This window comes from Sinocyclocheilus grahami, unplaced genomic scaffold, assembly GCF_001515645.1.
Source record: "Sinocyclocheilus grahami isolate Dianchi unplaced genomic scaffold, SAMN03320097.WGS_v1.1 scaffold2.1, whole genome shotgun sequence".
Classification (NCBI taxonomy): domain Eukaryota; kingdom Metazoa; phylum Chordata; class Actinopteri; order Cypriniformes; family Cyprinidae; genus Sinocyclocheilus; species Sinocyclocheilus grahami.
The window spans coordinates 1,262,332-1,285,024 of record NW_015505181.1 but is presented as its reverse complement, the minus strand read 5'-3'; the positions used below and the strand labels follow the sequence as shown (position 1 = coordinate 1,285,024).

Here is a 22,693-nt window from a genome sequence, read left to right as displayed (position 1 = left end):
TCACATTTTCTCATGAGATTGTGATTTTTCTGTCATAATGGGAAGAAACAAACCTTCAGTCATTAAATGAGTAGGCCTGCCTTTTCGTGGTTTACTACTTTCCGAGAGAAACATATGCAGCAGAGTTGTGTAATATTGTTCAAACATTATTCCGAGTCTTTATGAATCAGTGGTGGCGGGAATAACAACATGAACAAAGACGGCGTGGTTTGAGATGTGAGGGTGTGTGCATATTGTGCCATTGGGGTTTCATTAGAGAGGTGTGAAGGGGTGTGTTAGTGTATTTTTGTGTGTGGACGAAGGGTATACACTTTACCTCCTTTGAGGAAACCTACCTTCTTTGTGTACATCCACTGTGTTAAAAGGAAAAGACATTCATTTACATGCGGTGCATTAATTGTATTCCCTCATTTGTATCAAATGTAGATTGAGAGGAAGGTAGAGAGAGAGTGAGAGAGAGAGAGTGGGAGGGGAATGATTGAGGCTATTATGAAAGGAAAATAGAGACAGAGTGAGGAAGAGAGATCGTGTCGCGCAGACGAGAACATCCTTATTGCGACAGGGAGCTGCAGTTGCTTAAAGAGAGAGAAAAAATCTTTTAAAATTAGAAAAGGCCAGTGGCCGTTATTGACGCAGAGCGCGCGCGGCACCAGCAGCGTCACTGGAGGAGGCAGAGAGACGCGAGCACGTCCTCACTCAAAGCGGTTTTATAAAGGTAAGAAAGCGCGTTTAAACCTTCATCTTTCGAAACGTAATGATCCACTTAACAATTTCATTTGTATGGCATTTTCTTCGCTATTTGCCTGTTTTTGTGGCACAATCTCGGACGACAAGCGCTGTGTTTATATTCTGCTTTGAGAATTGAAGCGTCCCATAATAATAATCTCTTAGAAAGGCATTGCGCAATACAGTCTAGCGGAATTATATTTAGGAATATTTCGGTTAACTATGCAACACTGTGTAGTTATTAGGAGGTCTATATGAAATAAACACGTCTATTATAAAATAATGGGGTGGACTGGTGTGAACGGCTAGTAACGGCGTTTTGTTTACACGGGAGTGACGACCCTCATTGAAATCATAGCAGCGTGAGTCTTACCTTAAACACCTGTGCAAACTGCTGGCCAAAGACAAACATAAATTACTCTTTGAGAAGTCTGTTATATACCAGAAGTGATGTTATAGGAGAGAGTTATGCATATGTTAACACTGCATAACGTTTTATATTGCAATAAAGAGACATACTACTCATACTGTATGTTGAGGAGACCGGGGCTAGTTGTCACACGAGGACGTTTAGAGTCAAAGGTCCAATTATTAGACAAATGTGTGTTTTCTCTAGCTGTTGTTTTATATGTTGGTTTCACACAGCTTGTGCGAAACTATATACACATTAATATTGGGGCAAGCTGTCAGACTTAGTCTAATCTAAATCTCATAAATGTATACGATTTATGTATTACGATATTATTTGTAAAAAAAAAACAAAAAAACATTTTTTTTAATTAATTGTTTTGTTTATAATTGTTTCGTTTGGCTAAAAAGCCTATAATAGGTGTTTAATGGCAGGTTCCAATGTGACAACTTACCCCATATAAGTATTTTTTTTCTTCTGCAAAAGTTTTAAGGTGTGTGTCTATTCAGAAATGTAATTTAAAAAAAAAAACCTTATATAAACAATACGTTTAAATATAATTTTTAAAAATAGAGTCATGTACTAGCTTTGAAACATTATTAATTAAGTTGAAATATTAAAGGATAACAATAAAGGCATTTTCAATTAAGTCATCTTCAGCAATAGAGACTACAATTTTCTTCGCTGATTCCGATTTCCGATTTTTTTGGAAGTGTGGCCTGCCGATACCGATTTTTGCCGATTCCGATTTTCTTTCAAAGAACTATAATTGACAGCATATACAAACAAAAATCTATGCAAATTTCAATGCAAAAACTGTTTACATAATAAAAGAAATTATTAAACATTACAATTCCCCCAATCTGGAATAAGTTACAGATTCTCACTTGAACAACTCTAAAAATAAAGTGCTCTGTGACTGGAAAGAGGAAGAAATAGTTAACTTAAAATTAGTTGCTGTATGCTAGCTTAAAATTTTTATTACTGTATGTAATCAAACAGATGTAATTTCCCACTATGTTTATAGATGTTCATTTCCCCCCCTAACCTTATTAAATTGTCATCTTTCACATCAAATTCTTACTTTGTTTCAATGAATTCAGTTAGAATAATAAGAAACTGTAGAGTTGTTACCATTCAAATGAAATTAGTATTAACAAACTCTATCTTTCCACTGCTGAGGAAACAGAAGCTGCATCTGAAGTGGCATTAGATGCATTTACACAGACAATTTGATGAAGCTGAGGTGCCATAAATGCATTTACACTGCAAAATTTCAAATGCATAAATAATTTTATAAGATTAAAGGTGGGGTAAGCGATTTCTGGTAGCCAATATTGACATTTGAAATCACCAAAACAAACACGCCCCTACCCCAAAAGGGTCTCGCCCCTATTTTGATAGCTCTGCCCCACACATACGTACGCAACCCAGACAACGAGTAGTTCTGTGAAACAAAGCAAAACCAATGTTACACCGGATCTACACCAGACGCGAGTGGCGCGGCGCGACAAAATACTATAGAACTCAATATAATCAGTGATGCTGTCTACACCATAGATATATATATACATTGGTCTACACTGGATGCGGCGTGGTACGACACGACAAATCCCCGACAGAAAACTGCTGCTGCATTCTATTTATGACGTATTGACACAAATTTCAAATGATTTTCAATGGTCGCTTTGTCGTGTCCAGTGTACTAGACAGACTTTAGCTGTTGCGGCGCAGACAATTTTCTAAAGGGTTTTTGAAAAATCGCTTACCTCACCTTTAATGTTTTACATATTTTTTTAAACATACAAATAAATGTTGAAAAAATGCAATGATACTTTTAAATCACCAAAACAAACACGCCCCTACCCCAAAAGGGTCTCGCCCCTATTTTGATAGCTCTGCCCCACACATACGTACGCAACCCAGACAACGAGTAGTTCTGTGAAACAAAGCAAAACCAATGTTACACCGGATCTACACCAGACGCGAGTGGCGCGGCGCGACAAAATACTATAGAACTCAATATAATCAGTGATGCTGTCTACACCATAGATATATATATACATTGGTCTACACTGGATGCGGCGTGGTACGACACGACAAATCCCCGACAGAAAACTGCTGCTGCATTCTATTTATGACGTATTGACACAAATTTCAAATGATTTTCAATGGTCGCTTTGTCGTGTCCAGTGTACTAGACAGACTTTAGCTGTTGCGGCGCAGACAATTTTCTAAAGGGTTTTTGAAAAATCGCTTACCTCACCTTTAATGTTTTACATATTTTTTTAAACATACAAATAAATGTTGAAAAAATGCAATGATACTTTTAAATATGACTAAACCACCAGTAGGTTGCGGCAAATGTCTTTTTAAATGAGTGAGTCATTTATTCATTCATTCAACCGATTCATTCAAATGGCTGATTCATTCAGAAACGAGGCAGGTGACTGTCCTTATGAATGGGCCACTAAATCATTGACTCACTAAATTAATTCAAAAACGTGGATTCATTCAGTAACGAAACACCGCTGTGTGTTGCTCGGAGACACAACAGTTCTGCTGTGGCTTTGATCTGAACTATTTTCGTCAGCGAAATTGAGCAAAAACAGTTAATATTTTGTCTAAAATCTAAGTCTTTAATTTCTTGTTTATTGAAATGCTATTGTATAAAATCAGTGTCACATTGCAATCGTATTGATATTGATATTCGGTGAAACATCATGGCCATATAATGTTGCTTATCTAAATCATATTTTGTAATTATCTTTTTTTCTGCCGCAGTATGCATTTATAAATTTGTTAATTTGTGTGTGCTGTGTCTCTCACACACTCACTCAGGCTGTGCAAGCCTCATATAGCACGACATAAATACATTATCAGTCGCCGTTTACACTGAATGCAATTAAAATTAGAATCATTCTCACGCGAAACGACATGTTTACATGCGACTGTGAGTGTGCGCGTGGCAGTGACGTCATTGGCGGCGCTGCTGGCAATAAAAGGATCGGCTCGGAATCGGCAAGATGTGAGACTGACCGGCCGGTCACCGATCCAGGCTGGTCATGTGAAAAATCATCTGATTCCGATCACTGGCCGGTCAATCGTTGCAGCTCTATTCCACAACATGTTGTAAAGAATATAGACCCGAGTCTGAACAAATTGCTTCAGTTCATAAATTCTCATCATACACAAAAGCTCACCAAGGTCAGTATGCCCCAATACTTACCGCCTTGTTCTGTGAGTCAGCCCTGTGGCACGAAATTCTCGCCTCATGTGTCGGATTTTATTCTGTTCATATCAGTTGAATCTGTAGGACTTCATAAAAGCTGTCCTGTTACTGAGAACCGACTGAATCATTTTAGGCTTTTCTCTGTTATTATTGTGTGTTTTTTTCACCATGCGTTTTGCACCATGCTTTTCAGTGGGTTTCCCTTTGAGTTTTGTGATCAGTCTTCACTCAGTTTTCCTTGCACTCTTTGTAGCTCTTTAATCTCTTCCTGCCTCTTTCGTGCAATCTGAATCACCAGAAGTATTGTTTAGAAGTTAGATCTAATGAACATGACCAAAAACTGAACTTGACTGGTTTTTCACATCATAAATGATTCTGGATTTTAGCCCAACCGCATTTTGAAAACTGGAAAAGGTAATCTGCGCAAAGCAATAAAGGTAGTATATAAATGGTCAGTGACTCAGGTTTATTGGTCACATTTGTAGTGAGAGAGAGCATTTCAAAGGCATTTTGGAGGCTGGGGACAGCCATGGCCAAGGGTTAAACCTGCTAGTGACAGACCGAGCAGCGGCAGCAAATTAAAGCTCAGTGAAGCACTATGGAAAAGTACACCACGGACTGCTAATGCTGGCCTGCAGCAGCCCCATCAGTTTGCTCAGGTGTGCGGCTGGAACCAAAAATGTGAAACGGTGAGAGACTGAGAAAGAAAAAAACAGTAGTACGCAAGCACTTGGACAAGATGCTGCTGATTCTGGCAGACTCTGATTTTGGCAGATTTATGACCTAGAACTTTTATAAAATAATTCATGTAAATATAGCTTCACAATCTACTGGAATGAGGGCGTGTGCTATATCCACCAGCCTCATAAAACATTCACAAGATCCCCGTGCTTTCAGAAGCAGATGAGGGTGAGCGATTGGATAGGACTAGTGGTCCAGAATCTTTTTTGATGGGTGTTGTCCATGTGGGGCATATATTCAATCCATAGTGACAAAAAAATAGACCAACTTTCCCGTATAAAAAATTATACATCCAATTTATAATGTGCTTTTCTTATATCAATCTGAACAGGTAACCTTGATATGCAAGGTTGGTAAGGTGCTTTAAAAAAAAAGTCTCTTATGTTCAGCAAGGTTGCATTTCTGTGATCAAAAAATTTTAAAGATGAAATATTATTGCAATTTAAAACAATTCCTGTTTTAACATATTTTAAAATGTAATGTATTCCTGTGATGGTAAAATTGAATTTTCAGCAGCTATTATTCCAGTCTTCAGTGTCAGATGATCCTTCAGAAATCATTCTAATATGCTGATTTGATGCTCAAGAAACATTTCTTATTATTATCAATGTTGAAATCAGTTGTGCTTCTTAATATTCCTTAATATTTTTGTGGAAATTATACCTTTTTTCAGGATTCTCCAGCATTTATTTGAAAAAACAATTTTGTTGTAACTATGTGCATGTCTTTGTCACTTTTGAGCAATTTATTGGATCATTGCTGAATAAACTTATTAATTTCTTAAACAAAAATCTTACTGGCCCTAAACTTTTGATTTTTAATTGAAAGTTGAGTGTTAAAAATATTGAACCATATGGCAGTTAGAGAATGGCATTTTTTGTGTGCTTTGCTTCTCTATTAGGGTACTCGTTGTTGTTGTTATTATTATCATTATTATTTTATATACAAATTCATCAATCATCTTCCTCACTCTTTTCATTAAGTGCCATTTTTAAGACAGGACATGGTAAGAAAATACTTCAAATTTTAAATGAACATCAATATATCCTAGCTATTATATAAATGCAGAACATAATATATTTCATTTTATTGAAGCTCCGACCATTTTAACTTGAAAGATGGCCAGTCAAAGCTTTGTATTTTAGAGTGTCATTCTTACCTGGCCAGCTGAATTTCTGGTGTTTTGGGCATTTTGACACACCCCTTTAGCAAAGTAATTTAGGGCCCTATGTTTTATTTTTTCACTAATTCCGTTAGATTTTTTTCCCAATTCTGTTTTTTCTGCCTTCATTTTTCTGGACTCTGTTTTAATGGATAGAGTTAAATTTTATTAATCAAAAAGCATGTATAATTAATTGAAATCATTAAACTTACACAATTTAACATCAATTTATTAAAAGTTTAACACAAATTTTTCAACAAAAATTCATATTTAAGTCGTATTTTTGCGGCTTAATATTCACAGACATTAGTCCATATGTGACCTTGGACCAGTCAACTGAATAAATAAGCTTTCCATTGATGTATGGTTTGTTAGGATAGGACAATATTTGGCCGAGATACAACTATTTGAAAATCTGGAATGTGAGGGTGCAAAAAAAATCAAAATATTGAGAAAATTGCCTTTAAAGTTGTCCAAGTGAAGTTCTTAGCAATGCATATTACTCTAATCAAAAATTAAGTTTTAATATATTTAAAGTAGGACATTTACAAAATATTTTCATGGAACATGATCTTTACTTAATATCCTAATGATTTTTGGCATAAAAGAAAAATCAATAATTTTGACCCATGCAATGTATTTTTGACTATTGCTACAAATATACCCCAGCGACTTAAGACTGGTTTTGTGGTCCATGGTCACATATCACGTTTTGATTTAAGTGAACTGAGCTACTTTTGATTTATTAATCCAAAATTTGTCTAATTACATTTTTATGACTGAATTCCATATTCTGTCCATGTTTTCCACATTGTGGAAACGAGGCCGATTCTGTGCCTCAGAACGTTATGGTTTCTATGCTGCTTTGTTACTGGAATTTCAAGGTTAGGACCTGTGATTCAGCTCCGATCAATAAACCCATTTCTGCATCTGGGCAGTGGGCAAACTTGTAGCTAGTCCACATAATTAATTTGTTTATGCTGTGAAGTGAGTAAATACAGTTGTTTGAATGACTCATGGCTCAAAATTATGTGTTTTGTCAAGTAACCTCAAAATGTATTTCAAATGATAACATCTAATTAAACTGTTTTTATTCAAGTCAAATAATTTATTTAATATGACAGAATTGATTAATTAAGTTACATCAATTAAAGTATTTTTTAAGATGGCAAAATTTGTAGAAAATAGCTCAGCAAGGCAACACATGGCTGTTTTCAAACTGGTTTCATGAACACTCTTCCGTTTTAATAATTAATTAATTATTTTGCTTTAAATATAATTTCATTAATGCTTCTTTCCATATTCACATTTCAGTATATAGCTAAAAGACACTTCTAGAAAGCTAAAGTGACACAGTAATCCTCTCATAGATCATGGATGAAGTGAGAATGAGATGCATCCACAGCGCTATGACGATCTATGTTAATGTGAGATGAAATTAGATTAGTATGGGAGCTGAAGTGCATTCCTGTCCAGCTGCTGAAAAATTATCCTATAGAGAGCACTGAAGCCATGAACTCAGGATGATGTGCTTACTGAAGGGAAGTTTTAACTGAAGCCAAGTGAATCTGAATTGAAGCGTCACATATATTTGAACGACTCATTCATCCATAAGAGCATGTACTCACTTAACCCTGATCTGCACACATCCAGGTCATGCGTGCCTTCAGCAGTTCAACCATTCACTTGGAGTGCTAATAAAATGTCTGATCAAATAGTTCACTGGGAAGGTCAGAGACCACAGTTCAGATGTCTATGTCAGAGGGTGATAAAGGTCAAGGACCTCCACATCTGTTGGGTTATGGGGGTCTTGTTGAGATATGGCCATTAGAGAGAATGGATGGGCCTGTGTTTGAGGGCGGAGGTGATAAATGAGGAAGAGTGGGGCCTTTCTCAGTTCTCTGATCTGTACTGTGAAGTGCTCAAGTACAGATGAGCTTCTGTTTTGTGTCCTGCAATGAGCACATCTGGGACATAGAGCGGTCACTGTTCTGCATGGCTGCTGCAGATGCTGTATCTGTCAGTGATAACATGCCATGCTCCAATTGCTGGGCATCGTAATTGCAGTCTCTCCCTCGGTACGGCCATCCGGCCCTGTGTCATGTTTTAATGGGTCTTATCACAGTAAATGTGTTACAGAGAGAGTTCTATATGCAGTCTCTGCTGGTCTCTTCACAGTAACATTTGTTTCAGTCAAAAGAATAGTGGAACAGTCAACTATAATATTAATGATATTATGGATAAAATTAAGGGCTGTGAATTAATTAAAAATATATTATACAAGATTAGGCTATATGCTGTTCAAAAGTTGTGGGTCAGTAAGGTTTTTTTTATACTTTCATCCAAGCAAGCACACAGGGAGGATGAAATGAATCTAAAGTAACAGTAAAGGCATTTACAGTTCAGTACAGTTCTTTTGAACTTTCTATTCATCAAAGCAATATGTTTTCAATATTTCACAATATTACTGTTTTATTGTATATAAGCTGATACTCTATTTCTCTGTGATGACTGATTAAAGCCTGATATTAAAATAACATTAAATTAATTTTTTTTTTTTTAAATCAGACATTGTAAATTCTACAGTGAATTTAGGCATCACAAAATTAAAAAATACAGTATGAAAAATATTTTTTAATATTTACTCTAGGTTACATTTAACAGATGCCTCGGGAGTGAGTAAAACGCAGCCTAATTTTCATTTTTGGGTTAACTAACCCTTTAAATTATTAGTGGTTTTAAAGTGTTTTTTAAGTGAGCGTTAGATGAGGCAAAGGTAATCAAAATATAAAATTGGGGACATAAGCAGTCACAATTAAATATCCAGCACTGACCAACAAGTATACATACAAAAAAAAATCTGTATTGTCAGCCAATAACTAATATGGTATCAATATTGTGTGTATTGTTGCAGGAGAGGTAGTGGGTACACATGATTAAGAGTAACAAATCGAGATTGATATCTATCAGTGTTTAAAATTGTATTCCCTGAATTAAAATGGTCAAAGAATGCTCCTTTTTAGATATGAGAAAGAAAAAAAGTCACAATTTCAGCCTGTTTCCTCTTTAAAAAGGACAAGCATATCATCATCCTTTGTGAAGTAGCTACATTGGGTAGCTACATCTCCAGGGCACAGGGAGGCAATGAGGTTTTGTTAAATGTGTGGAATACATTAAAAAAGTCTGCACACTCCACCAGAAATCATATGCAAAACGTTTACTTTCAGTAACCAAACATTTTGCATATGATTTCTGGTGGAGTGTGCAGACTTTTTTTTATGTATTTCACCTTTTGGAAATCTTTTTGGTCTACGCACCTCATTTGGATGATTTTGAAGGCGCGGTGAGTTTCTGGCTGTTTTTCAGTTAAATGTGTGGATGCATAAGGACACTTGAAACAGGTGGTGCACTAGCTGCTGCATTAGATTTATGTACTGAATGTGTGCATCCTGCAAATTTATGTTTATGGGTGATTCATCATTTAGGGTCACATTTACTTAATAAAATAATCAAGCCTAATTAAAATAAGATGATCAAATTCTGACCACTTTGGTTATAACAATAAATAAATCTACTCTCAGATCATCATGTAGAAATCTCAAAATTAATGACATTTCTTGCAACTTCCAACCACCAGCGTAACTTATCTAAAATATAAAGTATTAATAGATAGAAATATTATGAATTCTAATATAATTTAAAAATAATATAATTAAATATTTAAAGCTAATATAAAATATATTTTAAAACTAGTTTAAAAACATTGTTTTCTATAAAATCAATGTAGAATTGAATCACCCAGTCTTGAATATGCATCCTGTCTTTTAGCATTTCAAATATGCAGTATACATTAGAAAGACTTTTCACAATATATTCAAATTTAGAGGCGCCACAGTGCAGCTTAATAATAATAATAATATAATAATAATAATAATAATAATTTATTGTCATAGCTTAAACCCAATTTGGAGGACTCAAGCTTTGCTTAACCCAAATGAAAGATACCATTGTTTAGACTTTAGCACAGGTCTTAGGATCTGTGAAATTTGATCCATTCCAATTTGAACAGAGATTTGGTTTCAGATATCCACACAAGCTGCTGTCTAAGGCCATGCAGTACCCAGCCTCAGCACTTTTCCCAGCATCTGTGCTTTCCTGTCTATTGTGGTGGCACCAATTAGAATTAGTGTGACAGTAGTCCTCAGTAGGGTAGGGTAGCGTTTTTTTTCCCCGATACCGGTGCCAAATCGATACTTTTAAAACGGTTCCGGTGCCTAAACGGTGCCTGAACTGATACTTATTTAAAAAAATAAAAAAATAAATAAAAATTCCCCCAAAAATTATGGATTGGCCATTAGCACTATAAACACATGATGTCTGTTTCATTAATACTGGACACCAGAGGGCGCCCTCACACAGAAAATCCACATATCCAGTCACAGAAGTAGCGGAACTCATGACCCTCCAGGAAATCCCTTATGGACAAAGGCATTGCTATTATAGCTGTAACTGAGTAAACAGAACATATAAAGGTTTTGAATGATAACATTTGAATTGACAATATAGTTTATCTGTGTTATTCAAGCCATCTCAGATATTTTCATAATAATTAAGTCCATTTATAATTCATTGCTAATTTGCTAATCGATGTATTCTTTTTAAAGTAACCTATGAAACATTTTCTGCCTCATTCTGTGACAAGAAGCCATATCAGATCACAAAAGGAAGCATTTGACTGGTGTTGTGGAGTAAAAAGGTTATAATGTTCTCTTTTGTTGGACAACAGGTTTAGAAATGTGAATACAAGGGAAGTTTAGCTTTAGGCATTCTAATTTAACCATGTTTCGCTTAGACAAAGGAAGCCTACCTGCTGCCATCAGAGCAAGTGTAATTACTGCATTCACGTGCTCCTCGGATGCTCTCATTTCCCGAGTTGTGCTTTTAAGTCGGAATGTGAAAACAACATGGACACTCTAGTTACTACAAAGATCTGTTGGATTTGTATTATTAGAGCTTTCCGACTTGAATTCACGTGCATTTTCTCAGTCGGGAAATTATTTTTCATGTGCGGTGCCGGTGATGATGTTTCTTATGTCTGTTTCGGAGAACCAGAGGACAAATATTTCAATCGATCGCTTAGGCATGGCACCGAAATCTGCGTTCTGGTTCGGTTCTAGTTCATACCGGTTACATAGATACCGGTGCCATATTGGCAAATTGAACAAAAACTAGGCCAAAATGGAAAATTAATGGGTGACAAACTAAGGACACGCTTACTGTTAACAGAGGGTAAATAATGGTCAGGCACTGCTAGTCAAATATCTTTGATTAACTGGTCATCAGCAAGTGTGTGCACCTCTGTAAAAGCAGAAGTTTTCACAGTTTGCTGGTCTGGAGCCTTTAGGTGTGTGATAACACACTGCCAAAGAGGAAAGACATCAGCAATGATCTTAGAGAAGCAATTGTTGCTGCCATTAATCTTGGAAGGGTAATATGGCCGTTTCCAAACAATCTGAAGTCCATCATTCCACAGTGAGGAAGATTCCCCTTCAGGAACTCGAGATGCGTCGAGATTCGCTTTGGGAACGCCCTTGCGTGACCGCGTTCTGAAGCACGTGTCAAATCCGTCCAATGGAGCAGCGAGACGTCACGAGCAGGGTGACGTAAGCACCAGAAAGCATAAAAGCGCATCCGGCCGGGCGCCACCCAGCTTCTGCTCTTCAGTAGCGCTTTGTGTATGTGTCTGTCTATTTACTGTTGTCTGTCCGCACAAGCACTCATATATATATAAAACAATGAGAAAGTCTATGGCGAGCGAACGGCATTACAAATGCTGTGTTTCTCCCTGCCCACGATATCTGGCGGCAGGGAATGCACGCGATTTGTGTGTCGTTTGTTTAGGAGCGAAGCATGCACGGTCAGCTTTCGAGCAGCTGATTGTCATCACTGCGAGCTCTCGCTGCGCACGCTCCGCTCTCGCCTGGCTGCGTTTGATAAGAGCAGCCAGGCTCGCAATCATGCTGGCAGCGGTCCCGCTGTTGCCGAGGCACAGCGCAGACTGTTGTCGTGGGGATCATATTAAATCCAGTCCGAGGACTGGTTTGTTACGATAGATCTCAAAGACACTTATTTCCATGTTTCCATCCTCCCTCAACACTGGAAGTTCCTAAGGTTTGCTTTCGGGGGCGAAGCATACCAATATCGAGTTCTTCCCTTCGGCTTGTCACTCTCACCCCGCACTTTCACAAAGTGTGTGGATGATGCTCTGGCTCCTCTGTGACTCCAGGGCATCCGCATACTCAATTACATTGACGATTGTTTAATACTAGCTCAATCGGAGCAGATGGCGGCTCGGCATCGAGATGTCGTCCTCACCTATTTGAGAGAGCTGGGGTTAAGACTAGACGCCAAGAAGAGTGTTCTTTCTCCACTACAGAGAACCACTTATTTACCACCGATTGGTACAGTTCTGGAGTTTCTGCAGGAGCGATTCTCCGCAGGGTTATCTCCCTCCACTCTGAAGGTATACGTGGCGGCCTTAGCTGCTTACCACGCCCTTCTGGGTGGTCAATCATTGGGAAGACACCCACTTGCCACTCGTTTCCTCCATGGCACCCTGAGGGTGAGGCCGGTACAGCGCACCAAGGTGCTTTCATGGGACCTGGCTGTGGTTCTGTAGGGCTTATGCAATGCCCCCTTTGAACCCATAGAAGAAGTTCGGTCAAGAAAGGATCGGGGATCTTCAGGCACTTTCTGTTTCGTGCCTGGAGTTTGCTCCTGGCATGGTTAGGGCATTCCTTTACCCGAGGGCTGGGTATGTCCCTAAGGTGCCCACTTCTTCACCAGGGCCCATAGTACTTCATGCATTCTGTCCTCCTCCATTCCAGAAAGTAGGCCAAGAAAGGCTTAATCTGCTCTGTCCAGTTCGAGCACTGGACGCTTACGCACACAGAGCTGCCTGTGGCGTAAGGCAGATCAGCTTTTTGTTTCTTTTGGTCCACCAAAGAAGGGATTTCCGGCGACCAAGCAGACTATGAGTAGGTGGGTGGTTGAGGCCATCTCACTAGCCTACGAGTCCTCTGGCCTCCCGTCACCTATGGGGGTCAGAGCGCACTCGACCAGGAGTATGGCGGCCTCCAAGGCTTTCAGCTTGGGTGTGGCCTTGCAGGACATTTGTGCTGCGGCGGGCTGGTCCTTTCCGCACACTTTTGTCCGCTTTTACAACCTACACCTGGCATCTACCCCAGGTTCCCAAGTTCTCTCTTCGTGCTGTGATCATAAGATACACACACAGGCAGGGACTTGGTAGTATGGCGCAGTTGGTATTATAGTTCCCAAAGCGAATCTCGACGCAGCTTGAGTTCCTGAAGGGGAACGTCTCTATGTTACGTATGTAACCATGGTTCCCCGAGGGAATGAGACACTGCGTCTCTTTGCCATACTCCCTGCATCCCTGCAGGTGCTACTTCATCGAAGCTGGGTGGTGCCCGGCCGGATGCGCTTTTATGCTTTCTGGTGCTTACGTCACCCTGCTCGTGACGTCTCGCTGCTCCATTGGACGGATTTGACACGTGCTTCAGAACGCGGTCACGCAAGGGCGTTCCCAAAGCGAATCTCGACGCAGCGTGGAACCATGGTTACATACGTAACATAGAGACGTTATTCACAAGTGGAAGACAGATCAGGAGTGGATGTCCCAGGAAATTAATCCCATTGTCAGACCGTACAATCATTGCAGACAACCCAGGAACTACACCTCAGACTCTACAGGCAACAATGTCCTTTGAACAGACAAGACCAAAGTGGAAATATTTGGCCATAATTCACAGTGCCACATTTGGTGAAAGCCAAAAGAGCATATCAGCACAATCACCTCATACCAAAAGTCAATCATGCTGGTGGAGGGGGGATGATTTTGGGCTTGTTTTGTAGCCACAGGAGCTGAGCACCTCACAGTCATTGAGTTGACCATGAACTCCTCTGTATACCAAAGTATTCTAGAGTCAAATGTGAAGCCATCCGTCCGACAGCTAAAGCTTGGTCAAAATTAGGTCATGCAACAGGACAATGATCCCAAACACACCAGCAAATATACAACAGAATGGCTGAAAAAGAAAAGAATCAAGGTGTTGCAATGGACTCTGTGCACAAGCGTAGCGACAAACTTCCGCTGTCGCCAGAAGTCGGGATATCAGTTTCCGGTTTTCATTTGCGTCGCCCAAAATGTCAGTATTTTCTAGATGTCTCCGAGATCTACAAGTAAGAATCAGCAATGTCCATCGTATCGTTAATGCCCGGTTCCCTGCTCCAATACGCAAGCGAAACAAGGGATTCAAACTAAATATATAGAGTTATATGCACAAATAGTTTAATCTAATGTGTTATTTCGGCATCTAGCGGCGAAGCTAGTTAGCGACATGCTCATTTTAGAAGCTTGTCTTTCTCAATTTTAAACGCAGACTGTTCGTTTTTTTTATTTTTATAATTGTATTATAATTTGTATTAAACATCTCCCCCTCTCAGTTTTTAATAAAGATAAGGATACAGGTGAAATCATTGTCTGGTCATTGTGCTACAGGTCCATAATGAGGAATGCAGAGAAAACTCACAGTTCGAGTGAATGGTGAAGCTAGGATTAATAAACCTACAGTTATAAGCTTGTTACTTTAATAACCCGGCGTTTCTAATGTCCCGGGGATTTTGCCATGGTAATTCATGTTTAATATAACTCTTAAAGTAGTATGTAATGAAAACAGTGGCTAAAATTGGCAGGTGAGTTTACCTTGCTGGTCCCCATTTGGGTTACTGCATGCATCCTTGTTCATGTTATAATCATATTACTTATTATAACTCTATGTTCCTGATGTTCCTAGAGATTCAGTTAAGGTCATTCATGTTTAATGTAACTCAAATCTAATGAAAACATTTACAGTAGGCAGGTAAGTGGTGGCAAATTAAGCGTTTTTAGCTGGAATGGCTAATTGTTGGATCTCAAAAATATTTGGGGGAAAAAATGGCCAATACTAGAGGTTTTATTTTATTCATCATTGTTATAGTGTATATCACATCCGATACTGAATATTTAATTGTGCATTACCTTGTTTTTGCATTTGGATTACCTTTGCCTTCATCTCAACACTCATTTAAAGCTACTCTTAAAAAACAAGAAGTTAAATATATATATATTTTTTAGAAAATCTCAGAATATATATTATAAAATTATGATGCTAAATTTACTTACAGATAGATAATATTAATAATTTTAATAACAGGCCACCTGAGTGTACTTAAAAGGGAGCCCAATTTCATGATTATAATTCTTAACAAACAAGGAAAGTTTAAAAAAAGTACACTTTATAATAACATCAAATTAAAGTTTCTGGAATAATTGTGAAATTACATATAAAGATGTACTTAAGTGGTTCAACAAAAGTGCACATTTTAATTTAATTGCAATTAACGTGCATTTAAGTGTCCAAAAGCATCACATTTTGTTACAGTTAAGTATATTATTTTAAATTATTTCCATAAGTACTTTAAAAAAAGTTTGCTAAAGTGTTCTTAAATGGACCGGTAGCACAATGACCAGGCAAAGACTTCACCTGTGCCCTTATCTTTATTAAAAACTGAGAGGGGGGGAAGTTTTTAATTCAAGTGATAATACAATTTTCATTTGAATCCCTTGTTTCGCTTGCGTATTGGAGCAGGGAACCGGGCATTAATGATATGATGGACATCGCTGATTCTTACTTGAAGATCTCTGAGACATCTAGAAAATACTGACATTTTGGGCGATGCGAATGAAAACCGGAAACTGATATCCCGACTTCTGGCGACAGCGGAAGTTCGTCGCTACGCTTGTGCACAGAGTCCATAGCCAGTCAAAGCCCAGACCTCATCCTGACTGAAATACTGTGGTGAGAGCTGTGCATAAACAAATACCCACAAACCTCAACAATTTAATAACAGATAGCCTAGTTTGATGTATGAATTGGGTGTTCGTCACAATGCTCATTATGATATTTTTCTTTAACGCGCGTGAACTACAAAGCCTATTTGATCTAATAAGGCTAATAGTTTAGCTTCAGCTACATCACGAATATGGACACATTTGGATTTGTGCCTGAGAGAAGTAAGCCCAACTTTACCTTACGTTTCTTTATAAATTCATTTGTTTTGGCATGTTTATTGCTAAGCATATATTATTATATACAGTAATTATATCTATCCATTAGAATTATATATTTCTAAATTCTTATTCTGTTCTGATACGGTTACATTTAAAGGATTTGTTGTGAAGTGAGGGGAACTAAATTAGTTAAATTAGTTGGTACATTACGCGTCTGCCGTTAACTTATCGCCTAACGGCGCTTATTTAACGCCTGGCGGCGTTATGAAACCGGCGTTTTAATATCGATACGGCGGTGGAAAGCGTGCGAATTATGACCCATATGGCTTTCCATAATAAACTGGTGCAACGTAGAAAAGATGAGTGGGTCAAAATTCAGATTCCAAAAAACGATGTCAAATCTTATTCAAATATTTCACTTATTAATTAACATCATTCATTGCTTGGCTTTAGTTTGTAATAAAGACCCATGCTCCCTTCTTTTTGGACAGCAGCCTTTAAACCTCATTCAGCATTTCATTTGATTATCACTGCCTCAGTGAATGACAGCTTTGTGAAATATCAGGAAAGGCAAGACTTAGGCCTAAATAATGCATGGCACAAGCCTAAGAAGCAGTATGTCATCAGAGTCAATGAGCCCTTGTGTGGATTTGTAGATCCTTGAGTCTCAAAATTACCACCGTTGGGAACCACTATGAAAAATAACAAAACTAAAGGTTTTAATAAAATTGTTTAAGTGATTGTTATGGTTAAAAATGTGAAATATAAATCTGAATGTGAACAGACAATGATAGACACAAAATTAACTTTAATGTATCCCATTGAGGAAGTTCAAAATGACCCAATAAATACCCTGCTGCCCTTGTGTTTCATTTCAGTACATGGCTGGATAGAAACATAATAATGCCACTGAAAGCTTTAGTAGTATCTGTTAATTACACATTGCCATTTACACTTTAATCATGCTTTCTGCTCTGCTTTATTGTCACGGACTCACGGTTCATAGATTCTAGGCTTAATGGCATAGTCATTATAATGATTGGTTTTAATGTACCCAAGACTTTCAATCTGGAAACAGTAAGTTCGAGCTTTGTGTCATTGTTCAAACACTGAGGAGATGACTCGCTGCTCTGAGCAAACATGTCAAATGGCAAACAATAACAACAAATAGCTAGTCATGGCATTAATACTCATTAAAGGATGCACATGGTATTGAATCCACAGACCTGAACTTAGATTTGCTTTGGAATGACTCATAAGACATTTCTGGCACTTGCAAATGCAAAACCGTCAACCAGAAACTTATTTGTAGTTTTCAAATAAGTGTTATTGACATGTGTTTTTTGCAAGAACATATAGATGTGCCGTTTCTGCATGGATCATCATTATAATTTCTCCCCTGCTGCTGTTTTAGCTCTGGCTATCAAGTGCTAACTTTATCGGCAAACTCCGATTGCAAACACTGAATATTTATTCAGTGACAAAGCCATGACTTGGGGACACTAAGCCATACATTTTAGATCGGTTCAGTGAATACCAATTTGATTCACTTTAGGAATATTCAGACCCGCAAGATGTTTCTTGCTGTATCAGCTGTAACGTATAGGAATTTGGCTGTTTGTAGACCAAAGCATTTTTCTGAAGATGCAGTACCCTTCATTTTTAAGTGAGTGTCCAACAGAACCTGAAGGTATGTAGATGAAGGCATCTAGGCTGATAAAAATTCCTTAGATATGTTTTTTTGTGAAGCCTCTTGTGAACAACAAATCTGAATCTCCATATATGCCAGGCAAATCAACTGTTCCTGCTCATTTCCAGACTGGATCTCTTCTGTCCACTTTCCCTAATTGCAGATTGAATTATTAGATTTGTCAGTATTAATATTTTTATGCTTTGATTTTTTGGGGGGGATCAAACTGTAACACCGTGTGTCCCAACCAACTTGCACACGGTGATAAAAAGTATATTTTCCTTGTAGTTTTTGTCCTAACCACCCGCGACAGCGACACGTGACAATAAGCAACATGGGATTCTATTTTAGGAACGGTTTTTATTTTCTGCGAACAACATACAAAATATGACCGTGATAATCTCAGGTAATGATTATGTGCTTTATTCAATGTTAAAAGTGTCTAATGTGAGTTTGAATATTATTTTGCGTTATCTTTATAGCCATAGTGAAAGCAACAATAGATATTTTACCTCAGATCTTGAAAATAAATTAAAGCAAACTTGTACGTTAAAACTGTAAACTCACTGCGAACCAAAACGTGTATTCCATAACAAAGATATGTCACTCACTCACTCACTCAAAACTGTTCAGTCCATTCACATTTAAATCATCTATTTTCCGTGTCCACTTTTCTATTCTATACACTCGCCATGTTTTTGCTGTCACATCGTATCTACACTGGACACGACAAAGCATTGCAAATCATTTGAACGTTGTGTCAGTACGTTATAAATAGAATGAGTCAGCAGTTTACTCTCGGGGATTTGTCGTGTCGCGCCGCATCGAAGACAGCATCACTGATTATAACGAGTTCTTGTATTTTATTGCGCCGCTCGCGTTCGGTGTAGGGTTGTGACGGTGAGGAAATTTTCCCACCGTTTAATCGACTTGTGACAACACCGGTAATACCGGTATCACCGCAGAGGCATTCCTTATTACTATAAAAAATCTAAACGACGGTGGGGGTCGGTGACGCGATGGGCAAGTGACGTACATTTACATTTACATTTAGTCATTTAGCAGACGCTTTTATCCAAAGCGACTTACAATTGGGGGATACATAAAGCGATTCTTCTTAAAGAGGCAAACAGACACAAGAAGTGGTTGTAATACCAAGTTCTTAGACATTGTTCAAATAAGTACAAGCTAGAAAGAGAAGGAATAAATAGGTTTTTTTTTAAATAAATTTTTTATGATGAAGTCAAGTAGCTTCGAAAGAGATGAGTTTTCAGCTGTCGCTTGAAAATTGTCAGGGATTCAGCATTCCGAATAGGGGTGGGAAGATCGTTCCACCAGCCAGGAGTGGTGAACGAGAATGTTCTGGAAAGTGATTTTGAGCCTCTCTGTGATGGTACCACGAGGCGTCGCTCACTAGCGGATCTCAGACTTCTGAAGGGGATGTAAATTCGTAGTAGTGAGTGGAAGTAGGCGGGTGCTGAGCCTGTGGCTGTTCTATATGCAAGCATCAGTGTCTTGAAGTTGATTCGAGCCGCAACCGGTAGCCAGTGCAAGGAGATAAAGAGAGGTGTAACATGGGCTCTTTTGGGCTCTTTGAAGACCAGTCGTGCCGCTGCATTCTGAATCATTTGTAGAGGTTTGATTGTGCTTGATGGAAGTCCAGCCAGAAGAGCATTGCAGTAGTCCAGCCTAGAGATGACAAGGGCCTGGACAAGAAGTTACTTGCAATCCTGTTACTTAGAAAAAAAACTTTTTTTTAAAAATGTACTTTATTAGAGATGCACTGATACAAAATTTCTGAGCCGATACCGATGTCCGATTATTCAGAATGATATCTGCCAAATGTAAAAATATATATATTTTGATCCAAATAGAAAATGTAGAGAATACAGAGATATATACCGTATATATCGCATTTCAGCCAAAAAATAGCGATATATGATTTTTTTTGGCCATATCGCCCAGCACTGCTAGCAACCCTGGCTTGAACTACGGGTGGTACATGGGGTCAAATAGAACTTGCGTTAACTGTGCTGCATTAATGCATTGTTATTGCTTTAGCCTGGATAAAAATAAATAGGCCGATAGTACAGATAATTGCTTTTATCAGCTGATACTGATTATTGGCCAATACATCGGTGCATCCCTATACTTTAGCAATATGATAGTATATTCATTTTCAGGCTCACTCTGTTTCTGTGTGTAGAATTTGTCGCCAACAGAAATCACTCAGCTGTGTGCCCTCATACCGGCTGGACGAGCTGTTATGATTTTCCTCAGCTCTGACATTTGAAATGGACACAGCAAAACAAGGGATTTTTACAGAACAGTGTTTGAAGAGGCATGATTCACTGTAGGAAGCTGTGAACCTGAGAAATACAAAAGATCTTGTGAAATACAAAGATCTTGTGCAATCAAAATGTAGTGTAATTTTGTTAATTAAAGGGTTGCTTTTGCAATGTGAAAACAACAATTTAAGAAAAACGTTTATTTTAAATGTACTGTATAAATATATGTGAAATAATATAGTTAAAATCAATTTATTTAAAGTGTTGCTCTTGCAATATTGAAAAATAAACAAATAATGTATAAGTAATAAAAATAACTATAAATATTTTTATTTTAATTAAAACAGTATAGGTAAAATCAATATATTTAACAAGTTTTAATTTTGTGACATGCACTGTTGTTGGGTCCCAGACTATCCCTGATGATAGAGAATGGTAGATAGACTACAAAGAAATGTTATTAGCTATGTATGTATTTGAGTCCGTATACGGTAAATCAAAGAATAACAGAACTCACTGTAAATTTGTAGCGTTGATGATTTGTGTGTTCCTTGACAAACAACCCTCTCATATTTATACATACAGTACATCTACTGCAGCGTGAGGAAAAATCCTGTCAGCTACATTCTGGCAGCCAGCACATTATACCGTGCTAAGTAGAATGCAGTTGAAAAGACTGTGACACACTGAAGCAGTGCTGATAAAACAAGCATTTGAGTTCAGTGAGGTGGAAATCAGAGTCTTGTTTGTTGTAATTAAAAAAATTATAAAATTATCTGATGAAAGCTCCTTTCTGTCTTTTTTAAACCTCTACAAACGACTGCTGTGATGCTTCCAAGGGGCAGTGCTCATCACAAACAGCACATCTGTGGTTCTCAGCTTTGCCTGCAGTCATACCAGGAACTGCAGAGTAGCAGCCCTTGCTGTGATTGTCGTTACTTGGGCCAGGAAAAAGATGTGCAATTGCCAATTACAGAACTGGGGGGGGGGGAGGTTATGCTGCACAGTGAAGGAAACAATCCCACACACTCAAATCAGATGTGAGGACAGGATGGCGAACGGTGCAAAACAGCTGCTCCCCAGCTCTCTCTTGTCAATTTAGCCACAAGACAATTTGAGTCCCGTGCCCCTATTTTATTAGACCTGGATCCGAGCCGTGCATCAGCAGGTGACACATAAGGGCAAGGAAGCAGTGAATATGACGATGTAGATTAGATTTTCAGACTATCAGAGGAATACAGTCAGAATAACTCATAATTTGTTGCCAATTGAAAACACACAGCCTTGCCTCTGCACATTGGTTGGGTAGGGCTGTTATGATTCTTTTTAGTTGTAAAACAGACACAGGAATATCCACAGGAAGATTCCTGATATATTAACCAGGAACCTATGTACCTATGTACTCACCCTCATGTACTCACCTTAGGGCTGGACGATATGGCCAAAATTTATATCACGATATATTTCTTAATTTTGGTCGATACGATATAATTCCAATATCGATATTAACACTATTAAAAAAGCCTCATAAAAACGGCCAAGAACGGCCACAACAGATGTCTGTACCTACAAACTTATGAAAAATGTATTTGCCAACTCTATGAAACCTACTCCTATAAAACTATATAATATTTTAGGAATAAATGTAACACCAAAGGACTGCTTCAATAAACGTCCGCATATGGATTCTTCCTCGGCTTCCACCTCACCCTCATTACAGAATACTTCGCCTACTATGAATCCAGCTGAAGTTTCACAGCTCCAAGCGGCATTCGCTTATCAGAGAGCACTGCTAAAGAACTATCAAGAGCAGCTCAACAAACTGCAAGCAGCAAACGATCATTTAACCCATTATATTCGATCGCTTCCTTCAGCCACACCACCAACAGTAAGACTGGCGTTCCCAGACAAGTTTGATGGCTCTGCAGGACAATGTCGTGGTTTTATCCATCAAGCCCGCATTTATGTTGAAAGCCAGAGAGATCAGTTTCAATCTGAAGCAAGTAAATGCACTTTTCTGATGTCACTATTATCTGGTAGAGCGATCGATTGGGCTGCAGCGGTTTGGGAGACAGATTTACAGTTTCATTCATCCTTTGAATATTCCCTACAACTACTCAGAGATGTGTTTGAATATCCCGAGGGGGGCAAGGATATTTCCACACAATTGTTACACATATCTCAAGGCAACCGTACCGCTGCAGATTTCACCATAGAATTTAGAACCCTTGCCGCTCAAAAGTAGATGGAATGATGTTTCTCTGAAGGCTGTTTTCAAACAGAGTTTAAACCTCGAGCTTCAGACAGAACTGGCCT

At 38.3% G+C, this 22,693-nt stretch overlaps 1 protein-coding gene across 2 annotated transcripts in view; it reads left to right on the top strand.

Moving 5' to 3' along the window:
- The first annotated feature begins 475 nt into the window (after positions 1-475).
- The window catches only part of LOC107602860 (contactin-2-like), a 44,083-nt gene continuing 21,865 nt past the window's right edge, over positions 476-22,693 (top strand). For both annotated transcript variants that reach the window (XM_016295575.1, XM_016295500.1), the window contains exon 1: positions 476-715. The gene's annotated coding sequence lies outside the window, so the exon portion shown is untranslated. The remainder of the gene's footprint in view (positions 716-22,693) is intronic.